Below are 20294 nucleotides of genomic sequence, written 5' to 3'. Positions count from 1 at the left end.
ATGACAATATGAAAAAAAAGTTTTTTAAATTGTTGCAAATTTATTAAAAATAAAAAAACTGAAAAATCACATGTGCATAAGTATTCACAGCCTTTGCTCTAAATTGAGCTCAGGTACATTCTGTTTCCACTGATTATTCTTGAGAAGTTTCAGTAGCCTAACTGGAGTTCACCTATGGTAAATTCAGGTGATTGAACATGATTTGAAAAGGCATACACCTGTCTATACAAGGTCCCAGGGTTGGTGCATGTCAAAGCTCAAACCAAGTATAAAGACAAAGGAATTGCCTGTAGACCTCCAAGACAGGATTGTCTCGGGGCACAAGGCTGGGGAAGGTCACCGAAACATTTCTGCTGCTCTAAAAGTTCCAATGAGCACAGTGGCCTCCATCATTTGCAAGTAGATGATGTTTGTTTATTCAGTTTGTTCGTATCGAACTAAGTTAACCATTGCACAGAGTGTAAACATGATAGCACCACAACCAAACTTTAACCTCGTGTAGGGTTTTCACCGCATTTAGTGACCGGAATAACACACACGGGTTTCTGACGCTACCAGCCGTGTGCATCTAAGTTTCCGGGAAATGCTGAGGTTTTTTTTCTCTCATTCGCCGTGCGGTATCAAACATTGCATGCAAAATACACGCTTAGAGCAGTTCCTCGAATCAAATATCTTGTTTGTCGCGAGGGGCATGAATGAATTCACTTAATGAAAGAGTCAAACTGCAGTTAAAGGCCACCATTTAATAATTTGGCAAATAATTCGACTACAGATGTCCATGTAGGTTAAACACCATCACTTTCTCCTGTGTGTGTGTGTGTGTGTGTGTGTGTGTGTGTGTGTGTGTGTGTGTGTGTATGTGTGGGTGTGTGTGTGTGTGTGTGTGTGTGTGTGTGTGTGTGTGTGTGTGTGTGTGTGTGTGTGTGTGTGTGTGTGTGTGTGTGTGTATTTTGACTCTGAAGCTCGCGCGTGCCCAAATAGACACTCCCACACCATTCCACTTTTCTTCCTCCGACACTCCCCCCTAAACAGAGCTGGGCACGCCCACTTTTCTGACGTTTTCCAAACTAGAGATGTAAAAACACCCTGCTGAAACGAGGGGGTTTCATGGCCCTTTAAGGTGCTCTTGACCTCAGACTGGGGCTACGGTTCATCTTCCAGCAAGACAATGACCCAAAGCACACAGGAAAAATATCAATGGAGTGGCTTCACAACAACTCGGTGAATGTCCTTGAGTGGCCCAGCCAAAGCCCAGACCTAAATCCTATTGAACTTCTCTGGAGAGATCTAAAAATGTCTGTACAATGTACACACTGTAGAGCTTGAGAGGCACTGCAAAGAGGAATGAGCAAAAATTCCCATAGACAGGTGTGCCAAGCTTCATTTTGAAAATGTGTTTATAATTTAACCCTCTACTGCACACATTATGATAAATCTTACAATAAATATGTGACTGTTTTTCTTTTCTTATATTAGATTGACTTAAAGGGCTGTAAAAAAAAAAAAAATTAGAAAATTGTGATGATATGCTGCCATATTGGTGTTGCAGCATTTTTAGCTTTAAAACAGAACTTATAAACGACACCTTATACATACTTTCCAACAACTCATATTCCCACAGCTTTCATTTATGCCATTATTTTTTGCTGAATATTATTGAAAACAAACATAATATTGCATCATGATGTATACAACAAACAGCATTTCCTCCAGTGAATATAAAAAATAAAATAAAAACAAGTCTGATACATCTAGAGGCATTCGAATAATGTAGCTACTAGCTAACAGTGTTTATACTCTGTCTGTCTTATCTGAGCTTACTTGAACTGTCTCCATCACTGCTCTTATAAAATGTCCAGTCGGCATCATTCTCATACTCACTTTCATTTGCAGAAAGAGCTAGTTCTTTCCTTATTCGCTTACCATTGAGCATGGTGGTCCTCACTTATACACTGTTCCCTGTATTTATACATCAAATCAAAAGTATTGCCAATAAAATGTGATTTTATCCATTGTGCAATTTCCATTAACATATGACTAATCAACATTATAATACTAGCATTAATGTTGTTGTTGTTGCAACTTAAAAGTTCACATCTGTCCTTGCTAGCTAGCTAACCTATTGCACTATTGCAGATTCTACTATTGCACAGTTGCCACAAGAGTTACCCATATGTTTGATCAATTTACAAAAAAATGCTAATTTGATAAACACTTTTTTTGAGTTGTGAATATGTCCTAATAACTTACTAAAGGTGATGTCTCCGATTTTTTTGTGTGGATCTGAGATGAGTTGGTCCTTTGTTTTTATTGACGTTTTTATTTGCGTTCAGCAACTACTTACAATAAATGCCAGTCTGTCAGAAATCATGCCACAGAAAAACAGTGCATGTCATGTGATTAAACTACAGCACATCATTGGATACACTAAGGTCTTTTTTTTGTGACAAAAAAAAAAATTAGAACCTCTGTCTTAAAGAAACAGTGGCAAGGAAATGAGCATGAATATCATGTTGACATTTAGCAACACCATGTGGTAGAGAGTTAAAAAACCTAAAAATTTCAAACAACACAATAGCATCAATATTACTCAAAGTATTTTAAACTAAATGAATTATTTTACTGTGATAAACATTTACTTGATGGAAAAGGTGATTTTTCTGTCAAAATTCAGTCCCAAAAACAAGTAAGGTATTTGGAAAAAGTGATAATGTCATACCGAAAAAAGACATTTCTCCTTTGACATATCTCTTAAAAAGAATAACTGTAAATATCTTCAAGAAATAAGTGTAATTTCCTTACTAAAATCATTCAGAATGACCCTGGATGAGTTAATTTAAGCTTTCATTTTCTACAATCATGTATCAATGTATATGAACAAAGCTCGTCAAATATTGTATCTCTATTTATACTATTTGATTATCTCTATATATGAGCATTGATCAGCAAGTTGTTCATTTTTGGGTGAAGCAATCCTTCAAATGATTACATCTTTATGCAGGGTTTGAAGTTTTACAATGTAATTTGACCTCACAAGGTGTTTCTTTGAAAGCATGTTTAATGCTTTGAAGCATTCCGCATATATCCGCTTTTTCACTTTCCAATTAATTCCTCAAATAATGGCTGCCTAAGATAATTTGATACTGACAAGCATAAAAAAAACATAAGCTAAAGTGATAAAAAGAAGAGATTGGCTTGTCCTTGAAGTATTCTCTCTCGAAGAATGCTGGTGTCAGTATGTTTTAATCAAAATGTGCATACTTGCTAATGCATCAAGGAGAAATTCGTCATGAAGAAGAAAATGGAAAGAGAATATAAATATTTTTTTTTCCTAATTTCTTTTTAACAGAGACAATTTTTCTAGCACATTTCTAAATGTAATAGTTATTAGAAATGTGTTACTAACACTGACTTATTTTATCTTTGCCATGATGACAGTAAATAATATTTGACTAGATTTTTTAAAGACACTTCTATACAGCTTAAAGTGACATTTAAAGGATTAACTAGGTTAATTTGCTTAACTAGGCAGGTTAGGGTAATTAGGCATGTTATTGTATAATGATGGTTTGTTCTGTAGACTATCGAAAAAAAAATTGTAGCTTAAAAGGGCTAACAATTTTGACCTTAAAATGGTGTTTTAAAAAATAATAACTGCTTTATTCTAGCCTAAATAAAACAATAAAACTTTCTCCATAAGAAAAAAAAATAATATTATCAGACTTACTGTGAAAATTTCCTTGCTCTGTTAAACATCATTTAGAAGTGTAAAAAAAAAAAATAATAATAATTTATATATATATATATATATATATATATATATATATATATATATATATATATATATATATATATATATATATATATATATATATATATAATAGATAAATAAATAAATAAATAAAAAGGGGGCTAATTCTGACTTCAACTGTATGTATGTATGTGTATATATATGGCTATATACTGTATATATGGCTATGGAATATATATAAAACAATGTTTCTCTATTTCTTTTGTATTTACAATGTATAGTTATGTTCTTGAGTAAAATTACAGTTGTGTATCATTCTGTAATTCTGTCAATTCTTCACCTTTAATCCAGCTTTAAAATAAATATGCTGTCATTTAGAACTTCTTTGGCATAACATAACAGAAGATATATTCAGACGAGTAACAAAATAAATGTTTGGTGGACTAACAATTATTTTTAATCATAATAGCTATTCTGACAAATAGGATATATGCATAGTGTTTTCAGCCAATGACAAACTTCAGGTGAAAACTTAATGTGAGACTATTTTCAGTTTCATAAGGTTCCTTTCACAGCATTGATGTTGTAATGTAATCACAATACATTAATTTAAATAGAATTAAGCATTCATCTAGTTGTTCAAGTGTAAAACGAGATAAAAGACTGTGTAACTGTTAGCGCCATCAGAAACTCCATTAAAAAATACTGGGGTAAACATTTCTACTTCATCTAAAATTTCCAATCACCAACTCATTTACTATAACTTTTGTCATAGAACCTACTGGACTCCACTCAAAAGACATGGTATCAATGTCACCTTTAGTCCTCTATGTGATAAATGTCCTGGCCAGAAACTTGTAAATTTTTTTTTATATGATATGGGAATGTGGAAAAGTACCACAATTTTGGAATGAGGTCTGTGTTATCTTATCTAAAATGATTGAATATCCTGTACCAGTGAATCCTTCCATTCTATAACTGAGCGATGATTCTACTTTGAATCTCACAAAGCTACAAAAAGCTGTTGGGCTGGCTGGCTTAACTTCTGTAAAAAACTACTAGCCCAACATTGGCTGCCTCAACATAATTTGGACACGTACAAGTGGTTGGTAAACTTTAGGACATATTATAATGTTGAAATTATCCTTGGCTCGAGAGAACTTAATATAAATGAGTAGATCTGGACTTCAGCTGCTGACAAAATCTCCATGTTAATGGCACAAAACAATGATCAGGATCCAGAATGATTGCCTTATTTTGTATAACTGATACTAAATAAAACTGTACTTTTGTTTTGTTTTTCTGTTAACTTCTATTCATTGGATACCTCAGTTTAAAGAGACAGTAGTGGAGGGGGTTGCTGGTAGTTGAATCGATATATTTCATTATATTGTTTTTTCAGCCTGGACATTTTGTTAACAATAATACAAAAAATATAAAAATACTGCCTTAAAATAAATAGTTGTATTTTAAAGACATGGCAGGGGGGAATTTATTTAACACAGTGCTTCTTGTCTGGTCTGAGACTCAGTTCATATCGTATATCTATCAGGCATCAAAGATCACTGATTTTTAAAGAAATCATATCTTAAACAAGGCGATTATATATTAGAAGATAGTTCACCGGAAGCCCAGGGGCTGGCTAGATGAAAATTAAAAGTGTTCTGTGTGCATATACCCCATTGTCATTTTTGTCCAATGAAAAAAGAAGCCCTAAAGTAATGTTTTTCAACCACGTTCCTGAAGGACCACCAGCATTGCATGCTTTAAATGTCTTCACTGTCTGCCACATCTATTACAGGTTTCAGTCTCTGCTAATGAGCTGATGATCTGAATCAGGTGTGTTTGGTTAAGGAAACGAATGTGGTTGAGAAACACTGCCCTAAATGACAAATATTTGGATTTGAAATTGGGAAGAAACGTTCTCAAAACATTGTGGAATGAAACGAATATTACGATCCACAAAATCAACACATAGCTCAATGGCCACGTTGATGTCAGAAACACACACAAAAAAGATCAAAACGTTGACGTCTACTTGATATCAACACATCAATGCCATTTTGACCACCAACATAATGACACAAAAGTATTATTATATACCCCCCTGTTCTCCTCCCGCTGTATAGCATGGACAGCATTGTGGCAGTAGTGGAGTCATTCAGGTTTCTGGGCACCACCATCTCTCAGGACTTGAAATGGGACACTCTCATTGACTCCATTGTCAAAAATGCTCAACAGAGGTTGTACTTCCTTTGTCAGCTGAGAAAGTTCAACCTTCCAAAGAAGCTGCTGAAATAGTTCTACACTTCCATCATTGAATCAGTCCTCTGCACTTCAACAACTGTATGGTTTAGCTCAGCAACCAAATCTAACCTCAAAAGACTACGTTGAGTAGTTCGGACAACTGAGCGAAACACTACAACACCCCCTATTCTCCAAGAATTGTACTTATCCAGAGCGAGCAGGAAGGGCTACCAAAATAACTCTGGACCCCTCACACCCAGCACACTTCCTCTTTGAACTTTTACCTTCTGCTCGACGCTACAGAGAACTGTGTACAAGAACAGCCCGACACAGAAACAGTTTCTTCCCTCAGGCAATCCATCTCAACACCTTATGATAGTAATTGTGAAACAAACATCACTACTTTTATCCACATATAGACATAAAGCTGTTTGAAAATGCTGAAAAATGCATTTTGGTTTTAAAATGCTGCTGCTTCATGGTAGTGTGGATGGGGGAAAACGAAGACATCTGAAAATAGAGGCAGGGCTGCATCTAATAGAGTTTTTTTTTTTTCTTAATATTAAGAGGCCACACAGTTCAGTCCTGCATCCTCTCTTTGTAAGTTTAGACTTCACAAGTTTGATATGGAAAACAAACTCTCAAGAACAAGTCAGGTAGATCTTTAAAGGGAACAGTGTACTATAATTTCATTTACTTCACCCTGTCTACGTTGTTTCCCTTTCTTTACAATAAAATGAAGACTATGCCTATTTTCATTTTGAGATTACAAATTAACAGACACTAAAAATGATGAGGTGTCGTGTAGGTACATATTTATGTGAGCGTCATCTTCACTGTATGCATATTTATAACAATACGAAGCCTTTAACATGACTGCCTCCTTTTATTTTCATTGAAAATATGAAACACACCCTCTCTTTTGCTAAATAGCAGTTTAAATAATCAATAATGGCCATTATAAAAGTATAACATACAATATTATACATTATAGGAAATAAATGCAAGCAATGAAATTAATGTGCGGAATAAGTGTACATGGTTTCATTAATTAATATATTAACTTATCTCTGCGCTCAGGCAAAACACGTTGCCTGAGAACAAGTAACAGATTCAAAATACCAAGGTTAGGGAATATGTCATTAGATATAGACAACAAGATGAATTAAATATCATGTTTAACAAATGTAGTGAGATGAGATCCAGTGGTAGATCCTTGATGAACAGTCCAACGTGCACAGCTCTCATCTGGATAGATGTGCTCAAAGCACCCGCTGACTGCCTGGATCTTAGACGTCCGCATACACTTCAGTGCATGCCAGAGTGTGTGTGTGGTCACATGATGAACATTTTCAGCAGTAAAAGTGTAGACGGTGAGCTGTTCAGAATGGCTAGATGAAACGCTAGTGTGGAAGCGGATAGTTTTAATTTTAAACTGCCTTTTTAAAACTAAAACTTACTAGTGTAATTGGGGCTTTACTTATTTAACAACATGCTTTATTTGCCGGTTTAGACATTTAATAGAAGTCATTAGTTTAAAGATTATGTCTTAATTATGATTATGACTTATTTCCTCTGTCTCGCAGTTCATGTGCGCGCACTGCGTGTAATGAAACATAACAACGACAATGAGCTCTCATATGTTGACTTTTTGTTAAGTAAAGGCTACTACATAGCATATAACAGTTTTGTTGTTTACATATGATATCGCATTAATTTGCACACATTTTATAAGCTGTAAAATGAAAGCTTCACTTTGGTGGAAAATTATCATTATGCATTTGGATTTGTTTGATTCGTATGCTGATTAGGCTATGCAGGCTACTTAAAATGTATATTATATAAGGACTATTAATAGCAGTAATTTTCCAAAGGGAAAAAGGTTGGTTTGTTGGTTGTAGCCTACACTAAATCATCAATAGCCTATCTGTTGAGTTTATGATGCAGCTCCAGGCAGCACACAGGTGAACAGCATCAGCGCTGGTTTGTCAACTCGTTTGTGTCAAACTGTGACCAGAAATATCCTTCTTTCAGATAATATAGGCTTTTCTGAAACTGGATATTTCAGTTTAATTTTATTTAGCCTAGATTATTATTTTTTTTAACAAACCAACACAATCTCACGGCAACTCGTTATTCTTTACTCCTTTAAATAATGTAGCCTAGTTGTCTTTTAAATGATTGATAAAGGAATTATAAGGCTTTGTTTCATTTGTTAATCTTTATTTACAAGTAGCATACAATTTACAGCTAATGTATAGGCTATTTCTGTCTGTTCGCATCCCGTCCCTTTGTGCCACCTGGCGGCATAGTCGCAAACTGAAGTCATACCTAAAAAAAAAAAAACTTTTTTTTTCCTTTAGAGCGGCGGCGGTACATCGTGCGGCGGTAATGGCCACATTAAACTCTCACCTACTGTATCAGCTGCACATATAATATTGTATATAGTAATATACTTGTACATACACTTGTCAATTTGTATATTTGAATTAACTACTTGCTTCTATTTTTAAAATATATTTATTATCTGTTTTTTGTTCTGTCTCTGTAATTCTATTGCACTGTAGAAGCTCTGTCATTAAAACAAATTCCTCATATCTGTGAACATACTTTCTGCGTCTGATTCTATAATATTAGAACATTTTTATTTTTACATCTGAAATCTTCAATTACAAATGTTACTGGATTTTGAATCCCTGCAATTCATGTAAAGCACCTTGATGTCAAAATAACACTGTAATGACATCTATTAAAAACCAATTTCAAATATTAATTACAGGACATTCCTGTAATACATTTTTGATGTATTTTTTGATGTCAATTTGTTGTTGTATTTACATCAAAGTAGTCAATTTGCAATTTTGACTTGTTTTTTAATGCCATTCTGATATCAAGATACCCGCCTGGAGAGAATTGTCAAGTGGTCTCTATTTCTTCCTTAGCAAAATATTCAGTATATAATAACATTACTGACAAATTATCTACAGTATTTCAGCCTGCATCACTGATTTTTTACACGCATGATGGACACAAATGGCACACATTCCCTAGAATATGTAATTTGGTAGGCAAAATTGCTCCAAGCGTATGCGTATGCGTATGTGTATGTCACTGCATGGATAAAACCGATCCTGACATATGACAAAAAGATCGCTTTCATCTCTGGTCCAGAGTGTGTTTCATGACCACATGAAAGACATCGCACATAGACACTCGCTCTCTGCGAGAACTAATCCTATTTTGAGCGCATGAATCCATGTGTGTTGAGACATGAAGGACACAGGATCAGTCCTCTTCAGCTGTTACTGCCGCCCATGTGATCAGACAGAGCGATGCCACGGGGCGCCACCAACACTCATCCAAATCAGTGCAGTCAGAAAGAACAAGACTGACGGGAGGACAGATGTACAGCGGGTAGAGAAGACATGACTGCTCCTGGACCCTCTTGGCAAGTGTATTGTCAAGAAACTGGTGGATTCTTGAAGAAAGAGACAAGGAGATCTGTAACACCTGGAGGCTGGAGTTGAACTACACTAGCACGTTTTTGTTTCAAAATGTATACGTTTTGTTGCAGTTACACCTTTTGTCCACACTACTTCATCTTCAACGGAACATTTTGAAATGGTGAGGACCCCATTTAAGTTTGAAAATGCAATCACTCTCTGATTTGTCCTCTGGACTGGGGCTGCACAATATATTGTTTCAGCATCGATATCGCAATGTGATCATTCGCAATAGTTACATCACAAGATATGCAATGTTGAGTCTTTATTTTAATTGATCAATTGTATGTGTTTTTGAGGCCTTTTTATTCAATTACAGTACCTGAATACTGATAAAACACTGTTTAATTCAATTGTATCCTTTTTTATTGTTGTTATCTACGTTTGTAGATTATTTATTATGTTTTGTTCAGACACACTCCCCTGAAGAATCATCCCAATCAATCTAAAATTATAGATAATTTCCAAATAGACATTATCAAGTCATCTGGTGAAATTGTGTTCATGTCGCAATATTTATATACAGTTGAAGTCTGAATTATTAGCCCCCTGTTTATTTTTTTCCCCAATTTCTGTTTAACAGAGAGAGGATTTTTTTTCAACACATTTCTAAACATAATAGTTTCAATAACTAATTTCTAAGAACTTATTTATTTTATCTTTGCCATGATGACGGTAAATAATATTTGACTAGATATTTATCAATATAACCCTTTACAGCTTAATGTAACATTTAAAGGTTTAACTAGGCTAATTAGGTTAACTAGGCAGGTTAGGGTAATTAGGCAAGTTACTGCATAACAATGGCTTGTTCTGTAGACTATCGGAAAAAAGAAAATGCTTAAAAGGGCTAATAATTTTGACCTTGAAATGACTTTTTAAAAAATAAAAACTTTTTTTTTTTTAATTCTAGTCGCAAAAAGACAAATAAGACTTTCTCCAGAAGAAAAAATATTATCAGACATACTGTGAAAATGTCCTTGCTCTGTTAAACATCATTCGGGAAATATAAAAATAATAATAATAGTTTCAAGGGGGGTTAAAAATTCTGATTTCAACTGTATATATGGCAGAATAACAAAATATCACTGTTAGATTTTTCCAGTATTGTGAAGTCCTATTCTGGAATATTGCTTATCGTTTTCTATTTCGTCAAGCCACTCACATATTACTAATGCAGAACTGGTAGACTGTAAGTTTTAATGCTAGCCAAATATGTGCATGTCAATTGAGCATTTATAGTCATGTCTCATGCATTTTTGGCTGTATAGTGTACACAGAGATTGTTTTTCCAAAGCACAGTAAAATAAGGACGTGTAAATGCAGAAGAGTAAATGCAGCCAAAAACAGAAGTCTCAAACTGATTATTAGCAACTGGCTTGGGTAAATGTAAAAGAATGCCATTTGGTTCCCACGTTAGCGTCACAATATCTCATTTTGTTGTGGGTCAAAAACATACAGTGAAACCAGTGTAGTTCTTGAATTATGCTAAATCTTAAATGAATGACTCTTATGAAGTGATTCTTTTTTTGTGCAAATTATCAATGTACAGTTTAACCAGTGTAATTCAATTATTGCATGAATGACTCTTATAAACTGACTCATTTTTTCTTAAATCAGCAACATACAGTAGAGCAACCAGTACAGTAGTTCAGCTACTAAATAAATGAATCTTATGAGCTGATTCTTTTCTTTTAATTTTTTTTTTCTCAGTACAGTATCACCAGTGTAATTCAACATAGGAGCTGATCCTTTTTTACTAATCACCAACGTGTAGAGAATCACACAAGTACGGTAGTTCAACTATTGAATGAATGACTCTTATGACCACATTTTTTTCCCTCTTTGTTTTCCTTCTTCTTTTGCGTGGATCAAAACAGCACAACCAGAGTAGTTACAATATTGAATGTATGACCATTATGCATAGGTTCTTTTTCGTGAAACAAAAACATACATTAGTGCAGAGATGCCCAAACTTGGGCCCGTGGACCCGACTTGGCCCTTTGTATTATTTGATATGGCCCGCCAGAAGGAAAATGATTGGGAAGGGTTGGGGAACAGAGGTTTTCATTCTCTCATTTCTATTTTAATGTAACCTTTTGTTTGTTTGTTTTATTGTTGAGCTACAAAAAAGTAAATTGAAATTAAATGTTTTAATTAAATGTACATGAATCAGATAAAAAAAAAAAAAAATTACATACTGTCACTTTAGGTGACACAGTGGCGCAGTAGGTAATGCTGTCACTGGTCAAGCCTAGTTCGTGTCTCGGCTGGGTCAGTTGGCGTTCCTGTGTGGAGTTTGCATGTTGTCCCTACGTTCCCGTGGGTTTCCCCAACATTCCAAAGACATGCGGTACAGGTGAATTATAGGCTTAATTGTCCGTAGTGTATGAGTGTGAATGAGTGAGTGTGGATGTTTCCCAGAAATGGGTTGCAGCTGGAAGGGCATTCGCTGGGTAAAACATATGCTGGATAAGTTGGTGGTTCATTCCGCTGTGGTAATTGATATAGGGACTAAGCGGAAAAGAAAATGAATGAATGAATGATACTGTCACTTAACAAACAGGGGACAAAGCAGAACACATCAATGTGCTATTCAAGGCAAAGGCAGGTTCAGCATGAGTACAAGCGTATTCGGCATTAAACTCCATTGTTTGGATTTTTTTCATGTCTTTTTTAATGGTTTTATAGTAATAAGTTTCTTAAAATGATATACATTAAAAAAAATATGCATTAGTAAATACATTTGAATATTTTTTTCTAATTTATTTATACATGTTATGAAATAAATTACAGATGGCAACTTTAATGTAAGTACAGTTTGCTATATCAAGTTTAAATTTTGGCCCTTCATAAGAAAATTTTGGGCACCCCTGCATTAGTGCAACTTGTGTATGCTCTTGCATAATTGACTTCTTTTTTTTTGTGGATCAAAAATTACAGCAGCTTGTGTATGTCAACTCAATGAAAATTCTCTTATAAACCTTTTTTTTTTAATCAAAAACAACAAGCTCAACTAGTTTAATTCAACACTCTAATAGGTGAACAAGCAGAACAACTTGTGTTGTTCAGCTCTCGAAATTAGAAATGCAGTTTTACTTCTCTTATTTGTGAATCAAAAACATTCAATGCAATATAAAACAAACATGGGCACAATCAGTGTAACTCAAGTCTTGAACCATTGATTCTTATGAGCCAGTTCTTTGTAGGGGCTCTTGTAACTGTGAGGTTTAAATTTATTTTGTTGTTGAATAATAAAAAAAAATAATAATAATAATCCTGCACACTGCATTAACATTTTGCTTTGCTTTTTAAGCTAAAATAAGTTTTTACAAACATAAATGAAAAATGTTACATAATAAACAAAAACATATGGTCAAAATACTGTTATATATCATGAATGGCTTTCAAAAGAGAAAGATCTTATTTGACCCCTAATAATGTGCAAATGCAACTTCAGCCAGCAGGGGCTATAGCTGGCAATGCAGGCCAAACAAACCTGGATGCTTAGAAAGAGGCATTTAAAAAAGGAAATGAGGGCAAAGAAACAGCAAGCAGCGGAGATGAAGACAATTAGCCAAATGTCTCTCTAACCAGCTTAATGATGCAGTGCTGCAACACGCAACTGCAGCAGATGTGCCTCAGATTGCAACTGCAGCAAACGGCGTGTGAATGTGCACATGTGCGAATGCTGGCATGTTTTACCTTTGGACCCCAACTGCGCTTATTTTAGATTGATGTTTGAAAGCAGCGTCCAAATTGGCCAGACTGCACCAAACTAGAGAATTCAAGTCTGTAATCCTCAAGGTCTGATCAAATTAACCCATCAAAGTCTCATCTGATAAAAAGCTGAACTAGCATTGTCTGTGTGTGTGTGTGTGTATGTGTCTAGTGGCTGTCCAGTCCAGTGTGTCACAAAGTGTACTTTAAACCAACAGTACTTTAAATCCTGTTCATGGGGTATGTTCACATGGACATCAGTAGTCAAATTATTTTCCTTATTCTGAATGACAATATTCTTATTAAAGTCAGCATGGAATCAAAATGTACTCTTCATATTTTTATATTTATGTAGTAGTTCTTGCTATAAACTATGCATCTGCACTTCATTACTTTGTAAAAATTAATTTGTCCTCATAATCTTTAATTAAATATCATAATTTTCCCTCTCCCCTTAAAATGACTCATGGTCACATGAAATGCCTTTACGACAGGGCTATCAGTACAGGTCTCATTTATTTCTGGCAGACATCAATTCATCAATTCAATCCAATCATTTCCCTAAGTCATGCACCACCCTACATTTTGTTCTCATTTCAGAAACCCTTTTAATTGGATGTACATCACAAATTGGAAATAAGTTTTTCTTAACAACAACAGGAGTTAGTCCAGGGCACTCGAAAAATGTGGAAAATTTAAAAAGCTTTCATTAACATGGCTAAATCTTAAAAAAACCTACACCTTTCAGCAAGTGTCTGCTTTCAGATGAAGGCAAATCCTTGCCAAAACACGCATGTTATTTAAGATTTAGCCATGTGAACAAAGGCTTTTTAAACTTTAAACATTTTTTTCAGTGCCTTGGACTAATTCCTGTTGCTGTTTTGATGAATCCCTCACCCAAAGAGCACCGGCCAAATATTTGAGTTACCCCTTAGCGCTTTTTGTTCGTTTTTAAAAGGTTTTTCTTAACTTTGTTTCATGCTGACTTTAAGCTGTTTACATGTGTTACTTGTTCATGTACAATTTATAGTACAGTTGAAGTCAGAATTATTACCCCTTTTCTAATTTTACTAATAAAAATATAATCAGACATACTGTAAAAAAATTCCTTGCTCTTTTAAACATCATTTGGGAAACATCATTTTAAACATCATTTGGGAAATATATAAAAAAAAATTAATAAATTATTAGGGGTGCTAATAATTCTGACTTCAACTCTACATAGATATCACACTCCATTTCTTCCCTACGCTGCACCATCTGAAGTTCCTTACAACATACAATTAGTCTGTTTTGGTGTCATATCCAGTTTTGGGTGTTTACATTTGGTGAAAGCTTCAAGTGTAATAAATCATTTGTCATGCTATATCATCAAACAGAATAAAACACTGAATGTAAATTCAATATAAATTGTGTTGACCAAAAGTGTGATTAAAAATACAATATTTATGATATTTTCATTCAAATGTCCAAAATCCACTAAAAGTGTGTTCAATATTTTTCTTACTTGTGTACTTATCCCAAATGTTTCAAAGAATAATCAAATACACAGAAATATGCATTCCCAGCAGACACATAACATCATAAGATCCTAATATAAGCTTAGATTTAGCTTGTCAACCTCTAAGGACAATATTATTTTGATGTCCAATAATGATGTACAATGACGCTGATATTTTGTTGATTTAAGGTTGTGTTGGAAAGTGAGCCAACATCTTAAACCAACGTCATATTAACGTCAAATACTAACATTTATATGTCAGGTATGGCAACCAAAATCCAACGTCTCATTGAAGTTATATTAGTAATGTCCACACAACAGCAAGCTGTAACATCATTAGACGTAGATATTTTGTTGTTTTTAGGTTGCGTTGGAAAGTAACCAAAATGTAACATTGGACATTGATTTCGGCCCGATGTTGGGTTCTGATGTCAACCCGATTTTCATTTCCAGACAAAATCCAACATCCCATGACACTGGGGTACAACGTCAGTCTGACATCATGTTGATGTCCTGTGTCCGCTGGGATTTAACTAGTGACATGAACAAGTACTGTTTTTGGCCATGTTTATCATTCTTCATTTTCAGATTGGTTGTATAGAAAATAGGGAAATGTCAGGCACTTCAATATGTTGTGTTTTATCAGACTGCACAGACCTCAAAATGTACTAAGTATGATGAAACAGCACTGCTTCTTCCCCATGTGAACACGACCATAAGAACCAGAAGTGGTCGACTGGCACAATAAAAGCTTTGCTGCTTTCGTGTCACATCACGCTCATTTCTCAACAGCAATTGCTTCAGCACTTTCATTTCTCTTAGATAAATGTTTAATTTGTATATTGAATGTTTAAGTTTAATGTTCTAATTTGGCTTTGCTTAATAGTATGTTGATATTAAGTTTTGAATACTTTAGCTCATCCAAGAAGCCGGATTACAGGACCAGGAGTGGTTTACAGGAGTGCCTTAGGGTCCCACCAGTGATGATATATAGCCATATTGCACTGCTATTCATGTAACATTGCGTTTATACAACAGTTTGAAGGCATAATCGTGTATATAAAGAAAGAAAATCAAACAGAGAGTCTAAAAACCTCTTTGTATGAGGAACTACTTTCTTCTGCCATTCATTCACATCTACAACTCACATCAGAACAGAAGAAACCATTGCTACTTCACCAATGTTTTAGAGCTAGTATTTGAATGATTCTCTAGCGTAATGTCTAAAGTGATGACAAAACAGGTGAGTTTGCTTACACTTTAAGATTATAAAGCTGAATGGCATGAAATGCCATCAGTCTACAGAGATGTCTAACAGAGATATTTCTCTGTTGCAATCAGGAGATCACAATAATTAAGCCCAAAAAAAAAAAAAGTCAAAACAAAGCAAAGCAAACACTACCAGATATACTACACTTCCATACTATGGTATAAATACAGCACTAAAACATACAAAAGAGAGAGATCGACTTAGAAAGTCACCTGTTTTAGAATGATTTGAGTTTTTTCCTCATCTAAGGGCATATTATCCAGTCTCTGTTGCCATTTTGTGGCAGAACATCAACCGTCTTTGCTCTGCTCTGTACAGGCTGATGGATGCCGACGTGCTGTATTTCCGAAATTATAAATATTTAAAATAGGCCCTGTCCTTGTAAATGAGCTGTTGCAATCTAAACTACTGCATTCTACCTAAAAGCTTCAAAAGTACATTATGTTGTCCAACAGCTGCAATATTTGTCAAACTGTAGTGAATTCATTCATCTGCTGTCACTCTATGTGGGCGGAGTAATACAGAAGGGTGAGGAGGCTGTATAACTACTGTTGTGGCAGAATAACCCATGACTATCAGCAAATCAGATTTGAGAACTAGAGAGAACATATATTTAAAATACATTGAAGTGTAAATCAATTTACAAAAATAATGTAAACTTGACTCACTGCTTCACTTCCACTTTAAAGTGTGTACATGTCTATACTATAACTCAATATGGGATTAAATGTAAAAACTCTGCATCTTCATTCAACTTGTGTTTCCATCAAATATGATTTTAGCCAAATTAAGATAATCAAAAATTAGTTTACAAGCTAGATTCTTAATCAGAGTATTGTCTTAAGTAAATAATCTGATCACACAGTCTGAACACTCTCTCTCTCACACACACACTTAAAGAATAATCTCAAGTCATGACCACAACCTTCCAACAAAAACATTCTTGCAAAACTCCTGTAATGCTATCGCAACACAAGTCAAATATTCAGAGCACTTTCCCCCCGAAGCGTATGCACATCTGACTACCCACGCACTCACCACACGCTGAGGCGAATGCGCTTGTGTTTTCTTCTCCAGTATTTGTCCTTTTCTTCTGCAGTGTTGCAGCGTTCCTTGATGCTCTTCTCACCTCGCTTTTTTTTTAGCGCTGGGAGAAACTCCTAGAGCGGAACAACTTGATACGCCGATGCAGACACAACCTCTCCAAGTTAATCTGCTCCCATCTCCCATGTACCTATCTGAAAGCAAAAAAAAAAAAACATACAGGCCCAGAACATCTCACAGGAGCTTTATCTTACAGGGTGTGTATGGAAAAAGCAAGGCTGTGATAATAAAATAGGTAGTTCACAGGGTGAAAGATCCTGCTGCGTGATTGTTTGCTTAGATTTCAAGAATGTAACCAGATATTCGAGATCTTGCAATGCAAACATCAAAAGGTTTAGCTTCGGTAATTGGAAAGTGAAACACTGATTTACTTCTAATCAAAATATTTGGAAGGACGTGCATAGCCATGATTTAAAGTACTTTTTGTTCTACTTTTGGGGATAAGAAGTTGTTTGAAATACCTCAGCATGGATATACTTATATGCTAGAGCAGTGTTTAGATGCATATGTTAATATATTCTTGTAGTCTCAATAACCAAATAAACATACAACTAAAATGACAGCAGTGAGAAAACAGAAGTTAAGAAGGTATCTGATTACAGTAGTGTGGAGTTTTGGACAAACTTGTTAATTCAGTTGGTTGATTTAAAGGATGTAGCATTAACCAGGACAAAACAGTACATAAGTATTGCTTTCAGATAGAATTATACTTACATTAATTGATGTTTTTTTTTACTGTAAAGCAGCTCTTTACTGTGAATTTCTCTTGATTTTCACTGTTGATTACTCTTGGATGTTTGATTTTAAAAGACTGAACAGAGGAAATGCACTGGAGAGGTTTTTCATGCCAAACAATGTGGAGCCTCAAAGCCACACCCACCTATTGCATCATTGTCATGGAGTTATGGGATTTCAAAGGTGTTTACCAGGAAGCAGTTTCAAACACCAAATGAAATTTGCTCGCATTTATTTTAAAATCACACCAAATACTCGTAAAAAGTAATAATAATAATAATAATAATACTAATAATAATAATAAAAATAAATAAATAAATCTGACAAATCTGACAATTTTTCTTTTTTTTCTATCCTGTTGTTTTTTATGTGACCAATTTAGTGTTGTTCAAGGCGATGTTTGGTTCTCGTTATATGTATTTTTAGCGTATACAAGGATTTGCCATTTTTAATATTATGAAAAAAAGCATTCTCTAGATTTCTTATTTGAAGTCAAATGTTTGAGTAAATCGTAGATTAAAAAAAATTACAATAAAGTATCCCTATTTTAAATAAAAATATGCTGCCAATTAGGCTTTTTAAATAAAAAAAAAATCATGTTAAAAAGTTTCATGATTTTAGAGAGATTTATATATTTTTTTATTTAGATTTATATAGTCACTTTAGTAAACCCGGGGTTGCCACAGTGGAATGAACCACCAACTTATCCAGCACGTTTTTACGCAATGGATGCCCTTCCAGCCGCAACCCATCTCTAGGAACCATCTATACACACTCATTCACACTCATACACTACGGACAATTTAGCCTACCCAATTCACCTGTATCGCATGTCTTTGGACTGTGGGGGAAACCAGAGGACCCAGAGGAAACCCACGCGAACACAGGAGAACATGCAAACTCCACACAGAAACACTAACTAAACCAGCCGAGGCTCGAACCAGCAACCATCTTGCTGTGAGGCGTCAGCACTACCTACTGCGCCACTGCGTCGCTTTACATGTTTATATCAGTTTTATTTCTCATCCATTCATTTTCTTGTCGGCTTAGTCCCTTTATTAGTCTGGGGTCGCCACAGTGAACTGAACCGCCTGTTTTATTTCTTCTAAATGTAAATTTTGTCACTGTTTTGGAGCACACTGGGTTATAGTTATCCTAAATGAATAATACTGATACTAACATATAACTTTAATTTCATGGGGCTATTAAATAAACAAAGGGATCCTATGAAAATGTAAAAATAGGCTTTACTGATAAACAAAAAATGCTGGATTATATTAACCTAACCCTGGTTCAAATATAAACAAACCAAAACTAGATTTTTTTTTTTCTGTTAAATATAAATAAAAGCAAAACCTTTATTATATTCTATATATAATCAAATTTTGGGTTAATACTAGGAATGTCGCCACTGCCTCGCATGGTTCAGGATTGGTAGAGCTACGCATCGATGAATTTGCTCTTCAGTGTTTGAACTCTCAGTAATGATTAAATCACACTGAACTGAGCTAAACTGAACTGAACTTAAACACTAAAACCTGAACCACACTGTTCCAGTTACTATGACCATTTATGTGAAGCTGCTTTGACACAATCTGCATTGTAAAAGCGCTATACAAATAAAGCTGAATTGAATTGAATTGAATGTCCAGTTTCCCATCACATGATTGAAAATTGGGCCCAATTTCAGACTCGATCAGAAATCAGAATCTTGAAGGATCCACTGGTTGTGTCCTTTATTACCTGGGAAACAAAGGATACATTTTGAGGCTGCATTTGAAGGAGCCTTTGAATTTCTTTAAAATGAGCTTTCGTTGACAATCGATGACGCAGCGCCCTTCGAATGCATCCTTCTAATGATGCAGCCTCTGAAAAGAGACACAGCTTATGTCTGTGGTCTGGAGGAATTATAAAGTTGATTATGACAGCATTGCCATAGCAAACTGAGAGATCTGTAATCTTAAGATTGCCTGCCGGGTATTTTACGTTGAGGTGCTATTTGTTTTTACAGTATATTAGTTTTTTTTTTACTGTTGCACTAAAGTCCAAAAGTGAAGAATTGATGTTATTTATTACTTGATTGTTCAAGCTACCTCACAGAAGTGCTCTGTTTATTAACAGAGTTGTTGAATGTTAAAATAAGTTGAATTAAATAAAAAATAAGGAATATCCTGGATCTGTTTCTTCGCTCTTTTTTTTATTCTTTTTTTATGTATTATTGTAGTACCGAATCAGGTTTGCAGATACTCAAAATCAAATTACAAAAAAAAACCTGATCAGGACATCTTTAATGCAACATAACATTTTTAGAGCATGCATAGTGGCCATGGGGGTCTCACCTCGCCCCTTACTGTATGAGTTTCTTTGGAAATTCTGTAGAAATCGACCAATGATATGACAGCTTTGAATCTCTTGAAGTGTTTTCAGTTTTGTGTGCAATATTCATCAAATTCAGTGCGTTTT

General features: G+C 34.8%; 1 long non-coding RNA gene across 2 annotated transcripts in view; it reads right to left on the bottom strand.

Moving 5' to 3' along the window:
• Positions 1 to 17983, bottom strand: part of LOC110438169 (uncharacterized) — a 225455-nt gene extending 207472 nt beyond the window's left edge. For both annotated transcript variants that reach the window (XR_012396383.1, XR_012396384.1), the window contains exons 1-2: positions 17811 to 17983; positions 17031 to 17230 (exon numbers count right to left, since the gene is read on the bottom strand). This is a non-coding gene — a long non-coding RNA (uncharacterized lncRNA). The remainder of the gene's footprint in view (positions 1 to 17030; positions 17231 to 17810) is intronic.
• Between the last annotated feature and the right edge of the window lie 2311 nt (positions 17984 to 20294).

The sequence above is a fragment of the Danio rerio genome, chromosome 20, assembly GCF_049306965.1.
Source record: "Danio rerio strain Tuebingen ecotype United States chromosome 20, GRCz12tu, whole genome shotgun sequence".
Lineage (NCBI taxonomy): Eukaryota > Metazoa > Chordata > Actinopteri > Cypriniformes > Danionidae > Danio > Danio rerio.
Note: the sequence above shows the minus strand (reverse complement) of the source record. Positions and strands in the feature narration are given on the sequence as shown.